Raw genomic sequence first — 16519 nt, forward strand, 5'->3', positions numbered from 1 at the left:
GGGTAGCTCGGAACGGAAGGCCTCGGAACTGAACTGAACTTGAACCGGACTGGACTCGACTCGGAACTTCGGAAACTTCGGAAACTGGTGGGCCTCTGTATACCTCGGATCTTGCTCTCTCAGCTAGGCTCTGGTCGGGATACTTCGCACTTCTCACCGCCTCGTCTGGGTGTTGATCGCAGCCTCAGTTACCCCCGCTCGGCAGGAGGGAGATACAGGAAATCCTGTGGGTACGCGTTGTTGTCCGTCCAGCTGTGACAGGAGACCGGGCCTGCAACGCACCGCCGGCGCGTGAGATGAGAAAGTGTCCCTGTTCGGGCGCCATTTATGTGGTAAATAATTTAATTACCGGGACTTAATTTGATGCGGAAAATCTATAACAATAGCTCAGTAAAATAAGAGGCAGAATCCGTGGTATAAGAGGTTCGGAACGGGCTTTATTCCATAATCAATTTAAATCGATGAGCTCCATATTCCATCACCACGAAGGTTCAGGAAGTGAAGACCATTACTTTATTGACAGGTAATCATTTTTATACAATAGGCATTACAGTGAAACAAATGGAGGAGGCGTAACAATTGATAGTAAAGATAAAACATACATGCGTAGCAAAAGTGGGTGTAACTGGGTGTAACTAGAGAACGTCATCAGGTATGATGTCATAATAGGGTGGTACCATGAAAGAATTTCGCAATGTCAGCAGAAATACTTGGCAGAAATGCGCGCGCAGCAGCATGACGTGTGATTGACGTGCAACTAGGGGGTGAAGGGGACTTGACATTTAGCTCTACATGTGGCGACAGAAGTCTGGAGGGTCAAGTCAACCTAATCCCAAATCATATCTAACATCCTATGTTTAAAGAACTATGTTATCCAAAAGAGAGGCCTTCTTAGAGTAGAATCTTATTCTATACTGACTATACTGACTGTTAGTGCGTGTACAAGCGTCTAAGTGTCTACACTAGATGCGAGGGCAGGAATCTTCCATAGTAACAGGGCTATGAATTACTTGCATAATGACAGAGAAGCCGGGCCCTTTGCTCGGTAGCTGGAAGAATGTTTACTTAAACTACTAGACAGGAATGCATTGGATAGGGAGCGGAGCAGATAATTTCGAAGGTGAAATACAGTTTTTGGCAGGCAACAGGCTGATGTCAGGCACCGTTAGCTGCGCAGAGAATGAGGACAAAGTTCATCGATACAGATGCGAGCTCGGACTGGAGCTTTCAGAGGCAGAAAAAGGAAAAGCTTGATGACAGAATCAGGGCCTACTTGCCTGGACTGTAAAATGGCATAAGTGAACCATATAAAGCCGGTGGCCTTTCATACTTAGGAATGGAATATCCAGCCCATTCATGGCGGATCTGAAAGAGGACATGTTGGCGGTGGACGCACATGTGTTTGCGTCTTCATAACTGGAACTGGAGGGAACATACATGTACTTGTGATTTATACATGAAACCGTTGGGGTCCAAGATAGGGGACATAACTTGACCAGAAAAATCCATATTTCCACAAGGTCCCTGGTTCAATCCCGGGTTTCGGCACAATTTCAACTTCTGCTTTTCATGTCACAAAAGCTGTTTGGAGTTAAATCAACGCTCTTCTTTATCAAAACCTTTTATCAATCTGATCAACAACACAATCAATTCAACATATTATTTACTTTCTGTCTTCCTTTCAAACTTGCTTCCACCTCTCTTGTATTCAACTATGCCTCATTTATTTGCAACTTCTTGCTTTATTTTAAAGTAAAGCTTTGCCTGCATCAGCCTCCAATTCCCCTTATACAAAACTGTCAGTAGTCAGATGACATAGCTTGTACACCCTGGCCATATAGGTCTGTGTTTCAGAGTATAAGTCAATTCAGAGTTTAGAAAAAAAAATTCTACCTACCTTGTCCCCTAAAAAGGATATTCACTCATCAGACCAAGTTACCTGCTGAATGATACTGGACACTTTAACACATAACTATAAACGAAAATAGAATGACCAGGTTCTGTATGTATCGTCTACAATTATTAATAATACATCAGGAGGCCACAGGGACTTGTTGGCTGAAATATCTCAGTTGGGAGATCGTTAGACTGAAGAGCTTAAGGTACCTGATTCAATCCTGACTTTCAGCACAGTGCGAGGGGATCCTACATTCTTGCAAAATATTTCTTGAAATCAGCTCTAGTTTTTTTTTCTTTATTTCTCAAAATATTTTATCAACTGATCAACAACATGATAACTTCAACAAAAAGTTGTCTTTCTGTCCTCCTTCTAAACTTGCTTCCACCTCTCTTGCCATCAACTTTGATGACGAATTTATCCCATTTTATACTTTTTTCAAAGTAAACTCTTGTGTGCATCAGCTTTCACTTCTCCTTGAACAAAGTTGTCAGTATTGAGATGACATAGCTTACCTACTCAGGCGACATACGTCTGTGTAATACAGTGCTGGTCCACTTAGAGTTTTAAAAGAAAAACGACCTAACATTTATCCCAAAAACGCTACTCACCCATTTCACCAGTTAGCTGCTGAACAATGCAGGACACATTAAAACACAGCTCTAACCTCAGGTTGAAAATCCAGGTTCTGCATCTCTGTTCTGGGATTGTTCAAAAAAAGAGGCTGAATACTATAGCTGCTGGCAGGCCGAAATAGCTCAGTTGGGAGAGCGTTAGACTGAAGATCTAAAGGTCCCTGGTTCGATCCCGGGTTTCGGCACATTTTGAACTTCTGCTTTGCATGCCACAAAGACTATTTTGAGTCAACTCATATTGACTTTGTTTATAATGATCAAAACCTTTTATCAAGATAATCGACAATACAATTAATTCAACATATTATTTACTTTCTGTCTTTCTTTCAAACTTACTTCCACCTCTCTTGTATTCAACTTTGCCTCCTTTATTTCCCAATTCTTCCTTTAATTGAAAGTAAAGCTTTGCCTGCATCAGCCTCCAGTTCCCCTTATACAAAACTGTTAGTAGTCAGATGACCTAGCTTGCCGACCCTCGCCATATAGGTCTGTGTTTCTGAGTATAAGTCCATTCATAGTTTACAAACATCATCTAACTAACTTGGCTCCTAAAAAGGAAATTCACCCATCAGACCAATTTAGCTACTGAATAATACTGGACAATTTAACACATAACTGCACATGCAGATAGAGTGACCAGGTTCTGCATTTTTCTTTAACAATTATAAAAAATACAACAGAAAGCCAAAATTGCCAGCTGGATGAAATAGCTCAGTTGGGAGAGCAGTAGACTGAAGATTTAAAGGTCCCTGGTTCAATCCCGGGTTTGGGCACATTTTGAACTTCTGCTTTGCATGCCACAAATGCTATTTGGAGTCAACTCATATTGACGTTGTTTATAATGATCAAAACCTTTTATCAAGCTGATCGATAAGACAACCATTTCAACATATTTTTTACATTCTGTCTTTCTGTCAAACTTGCTTCCACCTCTCTTGTATTCAACTTTACCTGCTTTATTTGCCAATTCTTCCTTTAATTGAAAGTAAAGCTTTGCCTGCATCAGCCTCGAGTTCCCCTTATACAAAACTGTTAGTAGTCAGATGACCTAGTTTGCCTACCCTCGCCATATAGGTCTGTGTGTCTGAGTATAAGTCCATTTATAGTTTACAAACATCTTCTAACTAACTTGGCTCCTAAAAAGGAAATTCACCCATCAGACCAATTTAGCTGCTGAATAATATTGGACAATTTAACACATAACTGCACATGCAGATAGAATGACCAGGGTCTGCATTTATCTTTAACAATTATCAAAAATACAACAGAAAGCCAAAATGGCCAGCTGGATGAAATAGCTCAGTTGGGAGAGTGTTAGATTGAAAATCTAAAAGTCCCTTGTTCAATGCTGGGTTTCGGAAAAGTCTGAGAGGTTTCTTGCTTCTCACAAAATATTTCTTGGTATCAGCTCAAGTTTTTCTTTCTTTATTTATCAAAATATTTGATCAACTGATCGACAACATGATCAATTCAACATAGAATTGTCTTTCTGTCCTCCTTCTAAATTTGCTTCCACCTCTCTTGCATTCAGCTTCGACTACAAATGTTTCCTATTTCATGCTTTTTTGTAAAGTAAACTCTTGTCTGCATCAGCTTCCACTTCTCCTTGAACACAGATTTCAGTATTCAGATGACATAGCTTACCTACTCAGGCCAAATAACTCTGTGTAATATGGTGCTAGTCCATTCAGAGTAAAAAACAAAAGCTACCTAACCTGGATCCGAAAAATGCTATTTACCTATTGCACCCGTTAACTGATGAATGATACAGGACATCTTAAAACATAGCTCTAGCATGAGGTTGAGCATCTATTTTCTTGGGAAGTTTAAAAGAAAGGATGAAGACCCTAACTACCAGCAGGCCGAAATAGCCCAGTTGGGAGAGCGTTAGACTGAAGATCTAAAGGTCCCTGGTTCAATCCCGGGTTTCGGCACAATTTCAACTTCTGCTTTTCATGTCACAAAAGCTGTTTGGAGTTAAATCAACGCTCTTCTTTATCAAAACCTTTTATCAATCTGATCAACAACACAATCAATTCAACATATTATTTACTTTCTGTCTTCCTTTCAAACTTGCTTCCACCTCTCTTGTATTCAACTATGCCTCATTTATTTGCAACTTCTTGCTTTATTTTAAAGTAAAGCTTTGCCTGCATCAGCCTCCAATTCCCCTTATACAAAACTGTCAGTAGTCAGATGACATAGCTTGTACACCCTGGCCATATAGGTCTGTGTTTCAGAGTATAAGTCAATTCAGAGTTTAGAAAAAAAAATTCTACCTACCTTGTCCCCTAAAAAGGATATTCACTCATCAGACCAAGTTACCTGCTGAATGATACTGGACACTTTAACACATAACTATAAACGAAAATAGAATGACCAGGTTCTGTATGTATCGTCTACAATTATTAATAATACATCAGGAGGCCACAGGGACTTGTTGGCTGAAATATCTCAGTTGGGAGATGGTTAGACTGAAGAGCTTAAGGTACCTGATTCAATCCTGACTTTCAGCACAGTGCGAGGGGATCCTACATTCTTGCAAAATATTTCTTGAAATCAGCTCTAGTTTTTTTTTCTTTATTTCTCAAAATATTTTATCAACTGATCAACAACATGATAACTTCAACAAAAAGTTGTCTTTCTGTCCTCCTTCTAAACTTGCTTCCACCTCTCTTGCCATCAACTTTGATGACGAATTTATCCCATTTTATACTTTTTTCAAAGTAAACTCTTGTCTGCATCAGCTTTCACTTCTCCTTGAACAAAGTTGTCAGTATTGAGATGACATAGCTTACCTACTCAGGCGACATACGTCTGTGTAATACAGTGCTGGTCCACTCAGAGTTTTAAAAGAAAAACGACCTAACATTTATCCCAAAAACGCTACTCAACCATTTCACCAGTTAGCTGCTGAACAATGAAGGACACATTAAAACACAGCTCTAACCTCACATTGAAAATCCAGGTTCTGCATCTCTGTTCTGGGATTGTTCAAAAAAAGAGGCTGAATACTATAGCTGCTGGCAGGCCGAAATAGCTCAGTTGGGAGAGTGTTAGACTGAAGATCTATAGGTCCCTGGTTCGATCCCGGGTTTCGGCACATTTTGAACTTCTGCTTTGCATGCCACAAAGACTATTTTGAGTCAACTCATATTGACTTTGTTTATAATGATCAAAACCTTTTATCAAGATAATCGACAATACAATTAATTCAACATATTATTTACTTTCTGTCTTTCTTTCAAACTTACTTCCACCTCTCTTGTATTCAACTTTGCCTCCTTTATTTCCCAATTCTTCCTTTAATTGAAAGTAAAGCTTTGCCTGCATCAGCCTCCAGTTCCCCTTATACAAAACTGTTAGTAGTCAGATGACCTAGCTTGCCGACCCTCGCCATATAGGTCTGTGTTTCTGAGTATAAGTCCATTCATAGTTTACAAACATCATCTAACTAACTTGGCTCCTAAAAAGGAAATTCACCCATCAGACCAATTTAGCTACTGAATAATACTGGACAATTTAACACATAACTGCACATGCAGATAGAGTGACCAGGTTCTGCATTTTTCTTTAACAATTATAAAAAATACAACAGAAAGCCAAAATTGCCAGCTGGATGAAATAGCTCAGTTGGGAGAGCAGTAGACTGAAGATCTAAAGGTCCCTGGTTCAATCCCGGGTTTAGGCACATTTTGAACTTCTGCTTTGCATGCCACAAATGCTATTTGGAGTCAACTCATATTGACGTTGTTTATAATGATCAAAACCTTTTATCAAGCTGATCGATAAGACAACCATTTCAACATATTTTTTACATTCTGTCTTTCTGTCAAACTTGCTTCCACCTCTCTTGTATTCAACTTTACCTGCTTTATTTGCCAATTCTTCCTTTAATTGAAAGTAAAGCTTTGCCTGCATCAGCCTCGAGTTCCCCTTATACAAAACTGTTAGTAGTCAGATGACCTAGTTTGCCTACCCTCGCCATATAGGTCTGTGTGTCTGAGTATAAGTCCATTCATAGTTTACAAACATCTTCTAACTAACTTGGCTCCTAAAAAGGAAATTCACCCATCAGACCAATTTAGCTGCTGAATAATATTGGACAATTTAACACATAACTGCACATGCAGATAGAATGACCAGGGTCTGCATTTATCTTTAACAATTATCAAAAATACAACAGAAAGCCAAAATGGCCAGCTGGATGAAATAGCTCAGTTGGGAGAGTGTTAGATTGAAAATCTAAAAGTCCCTTGTTCAATGCTGGGTTTCGGAAAAGTCTGAGAGGTTTCTTGCTTCTCACAAAATATTTCTTGGTATCAGCTCAAGTTTTTCTTTCTTTATTTATCAAAATATTTGATCAACTGATCGACAACATGATCAATTCAACATAGAATTGTCTTTCTGTCCTCCTTCTAAATTTGCTTCCACCTCTCTTGCATTCAGCTTCGACTACAAATGTTTCCTATTTCATGCTTTTTTGTAAAGTAAACTCTTGTCTGCATCAGCTTCCACTTCTCCTTGAACACAGATTTCAGTATTCAGATGACATAGCTTACCTACTCAGGCCAAATACCTCTGTGTAATATGGTGCTAGTCCATTCAGAGTAAAAAACAAAAGCTACCTAACCTGGATCCGAAAAATGCTATTTACCTATTGCACCCGTTAACTGATGAATGATACAGGACATCTTAAAACATAGCTCTAGCATGAGGTTGAGCATCTATTTTCTTGGGAAGTTTAAAAGAAAGGATGAAGACCCCAACTACCAGCAGGCCGAAATAGCTCAGTTGGGAGAGCGTTAGACTGAAGATCTAAAGGTCCCTGGTTCAATCCCGGGTTTTGGCACAATTTCAACTTCTGCTTTTCATGTCACAAAAGCTGTTTGGAGTTAAATCAACGCTCTTCTTTATCAAAACCTTTTATCAATCTGATCAACAACACAATCAATTCAACATATTATTTACTTTCTGTCTTCCTTTCAAACTTGCTTCCACCTCTCTTGTATTCAACTATGCCTCATTTATTTGCAACTTCTTGCTTTATTTTAAAGTAAAGCTTTGCCTGCATCAGCCTCCAATTCCCCTTATACAAAACTGTCAGTAGTCAGATGACATAGCTTGTACACCCTGGCCATATAGGTCTGTGTTTCAGAGTATAAGTCAATTCAGAGTTTAGAAAAAAAAATTCTACCTACCTTGTCCCCTAAAAAGGATATTCACTCATCAGACCAAGTTACCTGCTGAATGATACTGGACACTTTAACACATAACTATAAACGAAAATAGAATGACCAGGTTCTGTATGTATCGTCTACAATTATTAATAATACATCAGGAGGCCACAGGGACTTGTTGGCTGAAATATCTCAGTTGGGAGATGGTTAGACTGAAGAGCTTAAGGTACCTGATTCAATCCTGACTTTCAGCACAGTGCGAGGGGATCCTACATTCTTGCAAAATATTTCTTGAAATCAGCTCTAGTTTTTTTTTCTTTATTTCTCAAAATATTTTATCAACTGATCAACAACATGATAACTTCAACAAAAAGTTGTCTTTCTGTCCTCCTTCTAAACTTGCTTCCACCTCTCTTGCCATCAACTTTGATGACGAATTTATCCCATTTTATACTTTTTTCAAAGTAAACTCTTGTCTGCATCAGCTTTCACTTCTCCTTGAACAAAGTTGTCAGTATTGAGATGACATAGCTTACCTACTCAGGCGACATACGTCTGTGTAATACAGTGCTCGTCCACTCAGAGTTTTAAAAGAAAAACGACCTAACATTTATCCCAAAAACGCTACTCACCCATTTCACCAGTTAGCTGCTGAACAATGAAGGACACATTAAAACACAGCTCTAACCTCAGATTGAAAATCCAGGTTCTGCATCTCTGTTCTGGGATTGTTCAAAAAAAGAGGCTGAATACAATAGCTGCTGGCAGGCCGAAATAGCTCAGTTGGGAGAGCGTTAGACTGAAGATCTAAAGGTCCCTGGTTCGATCCCGGGTTTCGGCACATTTTGAACTTCTGCTTTGCATGCCACAAAGACTATTTTGAGTCAACTCATATTGACTTTGTTTATAATGATCAAAACCTTTTATCAAGATAATCGACAATACAATTAATTCAACATATTATTTACTTTCTGTCTTTCTTTCAAACTTGCTTCCACCTCTCTTGTATTCAACTTTGCCTCCTTTATTTCCCAATTCTTCCTTTAATTGAAAGTAAAGCTTTGCCTGCATCAGCCTCCAGTTCCCCTTATACAAAACTGTTAGTAGTCAGATGACCTAGCTTGCCGACCCTCGCCATATAGGTCTGTGTTTCTGAGTATAAGTCCATTCATAGTTTACAAACATCATCTAACTAACTTGGCTCCTAAAAAGGAAATTCACCCATCAGACCAATTTAGCTACTGAATAATACTGGACAATTTAACACATAACTGCACATGCAGATAGAGTGACCAGGTTCTGCATTTATCTTTAACAATTATAAAAAATACAACAGAAAGCCAAAATTGCCAGCTGGATGAAATAGCTCAGTTGGGAGAGCAGTAGACTGAAGATCTAAAGGTCCCTGGTTCAATCCCGGGTTTAGGCACATTTTGAACTTCTGCTTTGCATGCCACAAATGCTATTTAGAGTCAACTCATATTGACGTTGTTTATAATGATCAAAACCTTTTATCAAGCTGATCGATAAGACAACCATTTCAACATATTTTTTACATTCTGTCTTTCTGTCAAACTTGCTTCCACCTCTCTTGTATTCAACTTTACCTGCTTTATTTGCCAATTCTTCCTTTAATTGAAAGTAAAGCTTTGCCTGCATCAGCCTCGAGTTCCCCTTATACAAAACTGTTAGTAGTCAGATGACCTAGTTTGCCTACCCTCGCCATATAGGTCTGTGTGTCTGAGTATAAGTCCATTCATAGTTTACAAACATCTTCTAACTAACTTGGCTCCTAAAAAGGAAATTCACCCATCAGACCAATTTAGCTGCTGAATAATATTGGACAATTTAACACATAACTGCACATGCAGATAGAATGACCAGGGTCTGCATTTATCTTTAACAATTATCAAAAATACAACAGAAAGCCAAAATGGCCAGCTGGATGAAATAGCTCAGTTGGGAGAGTGTTAGATTGAAAATCTAAAAGTCCCTTGTTCAATGCTGGGTTTCGGAAAAGTCTGAGAGGTTTCTTGCTTCTCACAAAATATTTCTTGGTATCAGCTCAAGTTTTTCTTTCTTTATTTATCAAAATATTTGATCAACTGATCGACAACATGATCAATTCAACATAGAATTGTCTTTCTGTCCTCCTTCTAAATTTGCTTCCACCTCTCTTGCATTCAGCTTCGACTACAAATGTTTCCTATTTCATGCTTTTTTGTAAAGTAAACTCTTGTCTGCATCAGCTTCCACTTCTCCTTGAACACAGATTTCAGTATTCAGATGACATAGCTTACCTACTCAGGCCAAATACCTCTGTGTAATATGGTGCTAGTCCATTCAGAGTAAAAAAAAAAGCTACCTAACCTGGATCCGAAAAATGCTATTTACCTATTGCACCCGTTAACTGATGAATGATACAGGACATCTTAAAACATAGCTCTAGCATGAGTTTGAGCATCTATTTTCTTGGGAAGTTTAAAAGAAAGGATGAAGACCCAAACTACCAGCAGGCCGAAATAGCTCATTTGGGAGAGCGTTAGACTGAAGATCTAAAGGTCCCTGGTTCAATCCCGGGTTTCGGCACAATTTCAACCTCTGCTTTTCATGTCTCAAAAGCTGTTTGGAGTTAAATCAACGCTCTTCTTTATCAAAACGTTTTATCAATCTGATCAACAACACAATCAATTCAACATATTATTTACTTTCTGTCTTCTTTTCAAACTTGCTTCCACCTCTCTTGTATTCAACTATGCCTCATTTATTTGAAACTTCTTGCTTTAGTAAAGCTTTGCCTGCATCAGCCTCCAATTCCCCTTATACAAAACTGTCAGTAGTCAGATGACATAGCTTGTACACCCTGGCCATATAGGTCTGTGTTTCAGAGTATAAGTCAATTCAGAGTTTAGAAAAAAAAATTCTACCTACATTGTCCCCTAAAAAGGATATTCACTCATCAGACCAAGTTACCTGCTGAATGATACTGGACACTTTAAAACATAACTATAAACGAAAATAGAATGACCAGGTTCTGTATGTATCGTCTACAATTATTAATAATACATCAGGAGGCCACAGGGACTTGTTGGCTGAAATATCTCAGTTGGGAGATCGTTAGACTGAAGAGCTTAAGGTACCTGATTCAATCCTGACTTTCAGCACAGTGCGAGGGGATCCTACATTCTTGCAAAATATTTCTTGAAATCAGCTCTAGTTTTTTTTTCTTTATTTCTCAAAATATTTTATCAACTGATCAACAACATGATAACTTCAACAAAAAGTTGTCTTTCTGTCCTCCTTCTAAACTTGCTTCCACCTCTCTTGCCATCAGCTTTGATGACGAATTTATCCCATTTTATACTTTTTTCAAAGTAAACTCTTGTCTGCATCAGCTTTCACTTCTCCTTGAACAAAGTTGTCAGTATTGAGATGACATAGCTTACCTACTCAGGCGACATACGTCTGTGTAATACAGTGCTCGTCCACTCAGAGTTTTAAAAGAAAAACGACCTAACATTTATCCCAAAAACGCTACTCACCCATTTCACCAGTTAGCTGCTGAACAATGCAGGACACATTAAAACACAGCTCTAACCTCAGATTGAAAATCCAGGTTCTGCATCTCTGTTCTGGGATTGTTCAAAAAAAGAGGCTGAATACTATAACTGCTGGCAGGCCGAAATAGCTCAGTTGGGAGAGCGTTAGACTGAAGATCTAAAGGTCCCTGGTTCAATCCCGGGTTTCGGCACAATTTCAACTTCTGCTTTTCATGTCACAAAAGCTGTTTGGAGTTAAATCAACGCTCTTCTTTATCAAAACCTTTTATCAATCTGATCAACAACACAATCAATTCAACATATTATTTACTTTCTGTCTTCCTTTCAAACTTGCTTCCACCTCTCTTGTATTCAACTATGCCTCATTTATTTGCAACTTCTTGCTTTATTTTAAAGTAAAGCTTTGCCTGCATCAGCCTCCAATTCCCCTTATACAAAACTGTCAGTAGTCAGATGACATAGCTTGTACACCCTGGCCATATAGGTCTGTGTTTCAGAGTATAAGTCAATTCAGAGTTTAGAAAAAAAAATTCTACCTACCTTGTCCCCTAAAAAGGATATTCACTCATCAGACCAAGTTACCTGCTGAATGATACTGGACACTTTAACACATAACTATAAACGAAAATAGAATGACCAGGTTCTGTATGTATCGTCTACAATTATTAATAATACATCAGGAGGCCACAGGGACTTGTTGGCTGAAATATCTCAGTTGGGAGATGGTTAGACTGAAGAGCTTAAGGTACCTGATTCAATCCTGACTTTCAGCACAGTGCGAGGGGATCCTACATTCTTGCAAAATATTTCTTGAAATCAGCTCTAGTTTTTTTTTCTTTATTTCTCAAAATATTTTATCAACTGATCAACAACATGATAACTTCAACAAAAAGTTGTCTTTCTGTCCTCCTTCTAAACTTGCTTCCACCTCTCTTGCCATCAACTTTGATGACGAATTTATCCCATTTTATACTTTTTTCAAAGTAAACTCTTGTCTGCATCAGCTTTCACTTCTCCTTGAACAAAGTTGTCAGTATTGAGATGACATAGCTTACCTACTCAGGCGACATACGTCTGTGTAATACAGTGCTGGTCCACTCAGAGTTTTAAAAGAAAAACGACCTAACATTTATCCCAAAAACGCTACTCACCCATTTCACCAGTTAGCTGCTGAACAATGAAGGACACATTAAAACACAGCTCTAACCTCAGATTGAAAATCCAGGTTCTGCATCTCTGTTCTGGGATTGTTCAAAAAAAGAGGCTGAATACTATAGCTGCTGGCAGGCCGAAATAGCTCAGTTGGGAGAGTGTTAGACTGAAGATCTATAGGTCCCTGGTTCGATCCCGGGTTTCGGCACATTTTGAACTTCTGCTTTGCATGCCACAAAGACTATTTTGAGTCAACTCATATTGACTTTGTTTATAATGATCAAAACCTTTTATCAAGATAATCGACAATACAATTAAATCAACATATTATTTACTTTCTGTCTTTCTTTCAAACTTACTTCCACCTCTCTTGTATTCAACTTTGCCTCCTTTATTTCCCAATTCTTCCTTTAATTGAAAGTAAAGCTTTGCCTGCATCAGCCTCCAGTTCCCCTTATACAAAACTGTTAGTAGTCAGATGACCTAGCTTGCCGACCCTCGCCATATAGGTCTGTGTTTCTGAGTATAAGTCCATTCATAGTTTACAAACATCATCTAACTAACTTGGCTCCTAAAAAGGAAATTCACCCATCAGACCAATTTAGCTACTGAATAATACTGGACAATTTAACACATAACTGCACATGCAGATAGAGTGACCAGGTTCTGCATTTTTCTTTAACAATTATAAAAAATACAACAGAAAGCCAAAATTGCCAGCTGGATGAAATAGCTCAGTTGGGAGAGCAGTAGACTGAAGATCTAAAGGTCCCTGGTTCAATCCCGGGTTTAGGCACATTTTGAACTTCTGCTTTGCATGCCACAAATGCTATTTGGAGTCAACTCATATTGACGTTGTTTATAATGATCAAAACCTTTTATCAAGCTGATCGATAAGACAACCATTTCAACATATTTTTTACATTCTGTCTTTCTGTCAAACTTGCTTCCACCTCTCTTGTATTCAACTTTACCTGCTTTATTTGCCAATTCTTCCTTTAATTGAAAGTAAAGCTTTGCCTGCATCAGCCTCGAGTTCCCCTTATACAAAACTGTTAGTAGTCAGATGACCTAGTTTGCCTACCCTCGCCATATAGGTCTGTGTGTCTGAGTATAAGTCCATTCATAGTTTACAAACATCTTCTAACTAACTTGGCTCCTAAAAAGGAAATTCACCCATCAGACCAATTTAGCTGCTGAATAATATTGGACAATTTAACACATAACTGCACATGCAGATAGAATGACCAGGGTCTGCATTTATCTTTAACAATTATCAAAAATACAACAGAAAGCCAAAATGGCCAGCTGGATGAAATAGCTCAGTTGGGAGAGTGTTAGATTGAAAATCTAAAAGTCCCTTGTTCAATGCTGGGTTTCGGAAAAGTCTGAGAGGTTTCTTGCTTCTCACAAAATATTTCTTGGTATCAGCTCAAGTTTTTCTTTCTTTATTTATCAAAATATTTGATCAACTGATCGACAACATGATCAATTCAACATAGAATTGTCTTTCTGTCCTCCTTCTAAATTTGCTTCCACCTCTCTTGCATTCAGCTTCGACTACAAATGTTTCCTATTTCATGCTTTTTTGTAAAGTAAACTCTTGTCTGCATCAGCTTCCACTTCTCCTTGAACACAGATTTCAGTATTCAGATGACATAGCTTACCTACTCAGGCCAAATACCTCTGTGTAATATGGTGCTAGTCCATTCAGAGTAAAAAACAAAAGCTACCTAACCTGGATCCGAAAAATGCTATTTACCTATTGCACCCGTTAACTGATGAATGATACAGGACATCTTAAAACATAGCTCTAGCATGAGGTTGAGCATCTATTTTCTTGGGAAGTTTAAAAGAAAGGATGAAGACCCCAACTACCAGCAGGCCGAAATAGCTCAGTTGGGAGAGCGTTAGACTGAAGATCTAAAGGTCCCTGGTTCAATCCCGGGTTTCGGCACAATTTCAACTTCTGCTTTTCATGTCACAAAAGCTGTTTGGAGTTAAATCAACGCTCTTCTTTATCAAAACCTTTTATCAATCTGATCAACAACACAATCAATTCAACATATTATTTACTTTCTGTCTTCCTTTCAAACTTGCTTCCACCTCTCTTGTATTCAACTATGCCTCATTTATTTGCAACTTCTTGCTTTATTTTAAAGTAAAGCTTTGCCTGCATCAGCCTCCAATTCCCCTTATACAAAACTGTCAGTAGTCAGATGACATAGCTTGTACACCCTGGCCATATAGGTCTGTGTTTCAGAGTATAAGTCAATTCAGAGTTTAGAAAAAAAAATTCTACCTACCTTGTCCCCTAAAAAAGATATTCACTCATCAGACCAAGTTACCTGCTGAATGATACTGGACACTTTAACACATAACTATAAACGAAAATAGAATGACCAGGTTCTGTATGTATCGTCTACAATTATTAATAATACATCAGGAGGCCACAGGGACTTGTTGGCTGAAATATCTCAGTTGGGAGATGGTTAGACTGAAGAGCTTAAGGTACCTGATTCAATCCTGACTTTCAGCACAGTGCGAGGGGATCCTACATTCTTGCAAAATATTTCTTGAAATCAGCTCTAGTTTTTTTTTCTTTATTTCTCAAAATATTTTATCAACTGATCAACAACATGATAACTTCAACAAAAAGTTGTCTTTCTGTCCTCCTTCTAAACTTGCTTCCACCTCTCTTGCCATCAACTTTGATGACGAATTTATCCCATTTTATACTTTTTTCAAAGTAAACTCTTGTCTGCATCAGCTTTCACTTCTCCTTGAACAAAGTTGTCAGTATTGAGATGACATAGCTTACCTACTCAGGCGACATACGTCTGTGTAATACAGTGCTCGTCCACTCAGAGTTTTAAAAGAAAAACGACCTAACATTTATCCCAAAAACGCTACTCAACCATTTCACCAGTTAGCTGCTGAACAATGAAGGACACATTAAAACACAGCTCTAACCTCAGATTGAAAATCCAGGTTCTGCATCTCTGTTCTGGGATTGTTCAAAAAAAGAGGCTGAATACTATAGCTGCTGGCAGGCCGAAATAGCTCAGTTGGGAGAGCGTTAGACTGAAGATCTAAAGGTCCCTGGTTCGATCCCGGGTTTCGGCACATTTTGAACTTCTGCTTTGCATGCCACAAAGACTATTTTGAGTCAACTCATATTGAGTTTGTTTATAATGATCAAAACCTTTTATCAAGATAATCGACAATACAATTAATTCAACATATTATTTACTTTCTGTCTTTCTTTCAAACTTGCTTCCACCTCTCTTGTATTCAACTTTGCCTCCTTTATTTCCCAATTATTCCTTTAATTGAAAGTAAAGCTTTGCCTGCATCAGCCTCCAGTTCCCCTTATACAAAACTGTTAGTAGTCAGATGACCTAGCTTGCCGACCCTCGCCATATAGGTCTGTGTTTCTGAGTATAAGTCCATTCATAGTTTACAAACATCATCTAACTAACTTGGCTCCTAAAAAGGAAATTCACCCATCAGACCAATTTAGCTACTGAATAATACTGGACAATTTAACACATAACTGCACATGCAGATAGAGTGACCAGGTTCTGCATTTATCTTTAACAATTATAAAAAATACAACAGAAAGCCAAAATTGCCAGCTGGATGAAATAGCTCAGTTGGGAGAGCAGTAGACTGAAGATCTAAAGGTCCCTGGTTCAATCCCGGGTTTAGGCACATTTTGAACTTCTGCTTTGCATGCCACAAATGCTATTTAGAGTCAACTCATATTGACGTTGTTTATAATGATCAAAACCTTTTATCAAGCTGATCGATAAGACAACCATTTCAACATATTTTTTACATTCTGTCTTTCTGTCAAACTTGCTTCCACCTCTCTTGTATTCAACTTTACCTGCTTTATTTGCCAATTCTTCCTTTAATTGAAAGTAAAGCTTTGCCTGCATCAGCCTCGAGTTCCCCTTATACAAAACTGTTAGTAGTCAGATGACCTAGTTTGCCTACCCTCGCCATATAGGTCTGTGTGTCTGAGTATAAGTCCATTCATAGTTTACAAACATCTTCTAACTAACTTGGCTCCTAAAAAGGAAATTCACC

The 16519-nt window shown here is 38.4% G+C and overlaps 6 non-coding genes across 6 annotated transcripts; all 6 read left to right on the plus strand.

Moving 5' to 3' along the window:
* Nucleotides 1-2644: 2644 nt before the first annotated feature.
* TRNAF-GAA (transfer RNA phenylalanine (anticodon GAA)) lies at nt 2645-2717 on the plus strand. Its single transcript has one exon. It is a non-coding gene; the product is annotated as a tRNA-Phe (tRNA).
* Nucleotides 2718-7311: 4594 nt separating this feature from the next.
* TRNAF-GAA (transfer RNA phenylalanine (anticodon GAA)) lies at nt 7312-7384 on the plus strand. Its single transcript has one exon. It is a non-coding gene; the product is annotated as a tRNA-Phe (tRNA).
* Nucleotides 7385-8480: 1096 nt separating this feature from the next.
* Nucleotides 8481-8553, plus strand: TRNAF-GAA (transfer RNA phenylalanine (anticodon GAA)). Its single transcript has one exon. It is a non-coding gene; the product is annotated as a tRNA-Phe (tRNA).
* Nucleotides 8554-11390: 2837 nt separating this feature from the next.
* On the plus strand, nt 11391-11463 carry TRNAF-GAA (transfer RNA phenylalanine (anticodon GAA)). The gene has a single exon. It is a non-coding gene; the product is annotated as a tRNA-Phe (tRNA).
* A 2845-nt stretch (nt 11464-14308) lies between these two features.
* TRNAF-GAA (transfer RNA phenylalanine (anticodon GAA)) lies at nt 14309-14381 on the plus strand. The gene has a single exon. It is a non-coding gene; the product is annotated as a tRNA-Phe (tRNA).
* Nucleotides 14382-15477: 1096 nt separating this feature from the next.
* On the plus strand, nt 15478-15550 carry TRNAF-GAA (transfer RNA phenylalanine (anticodon GAA)). Its single transcript has one exon. It is a non-coding gene; the product is annotated as a tRNA-Phe (tRNA).
* Nucleotides 15551-16519: the final 969 nt, after the last annotated feature.

The sequence above is a fragment of the Triturus cristatus genome, chromosome 8, assembly GCF_964204655.1.
Source record: "Triturus cristatus chromosome 8, aTriCri1.1, whole genome shotgun sequence".
In the NCBI taxonomy this organism is placed as follows: domain Eukaryota; kingdom Metazoa; phylum Chordata; class Amphibia; order Caudata; family Salamandridae; genus Triturus; species Triturus cristatus.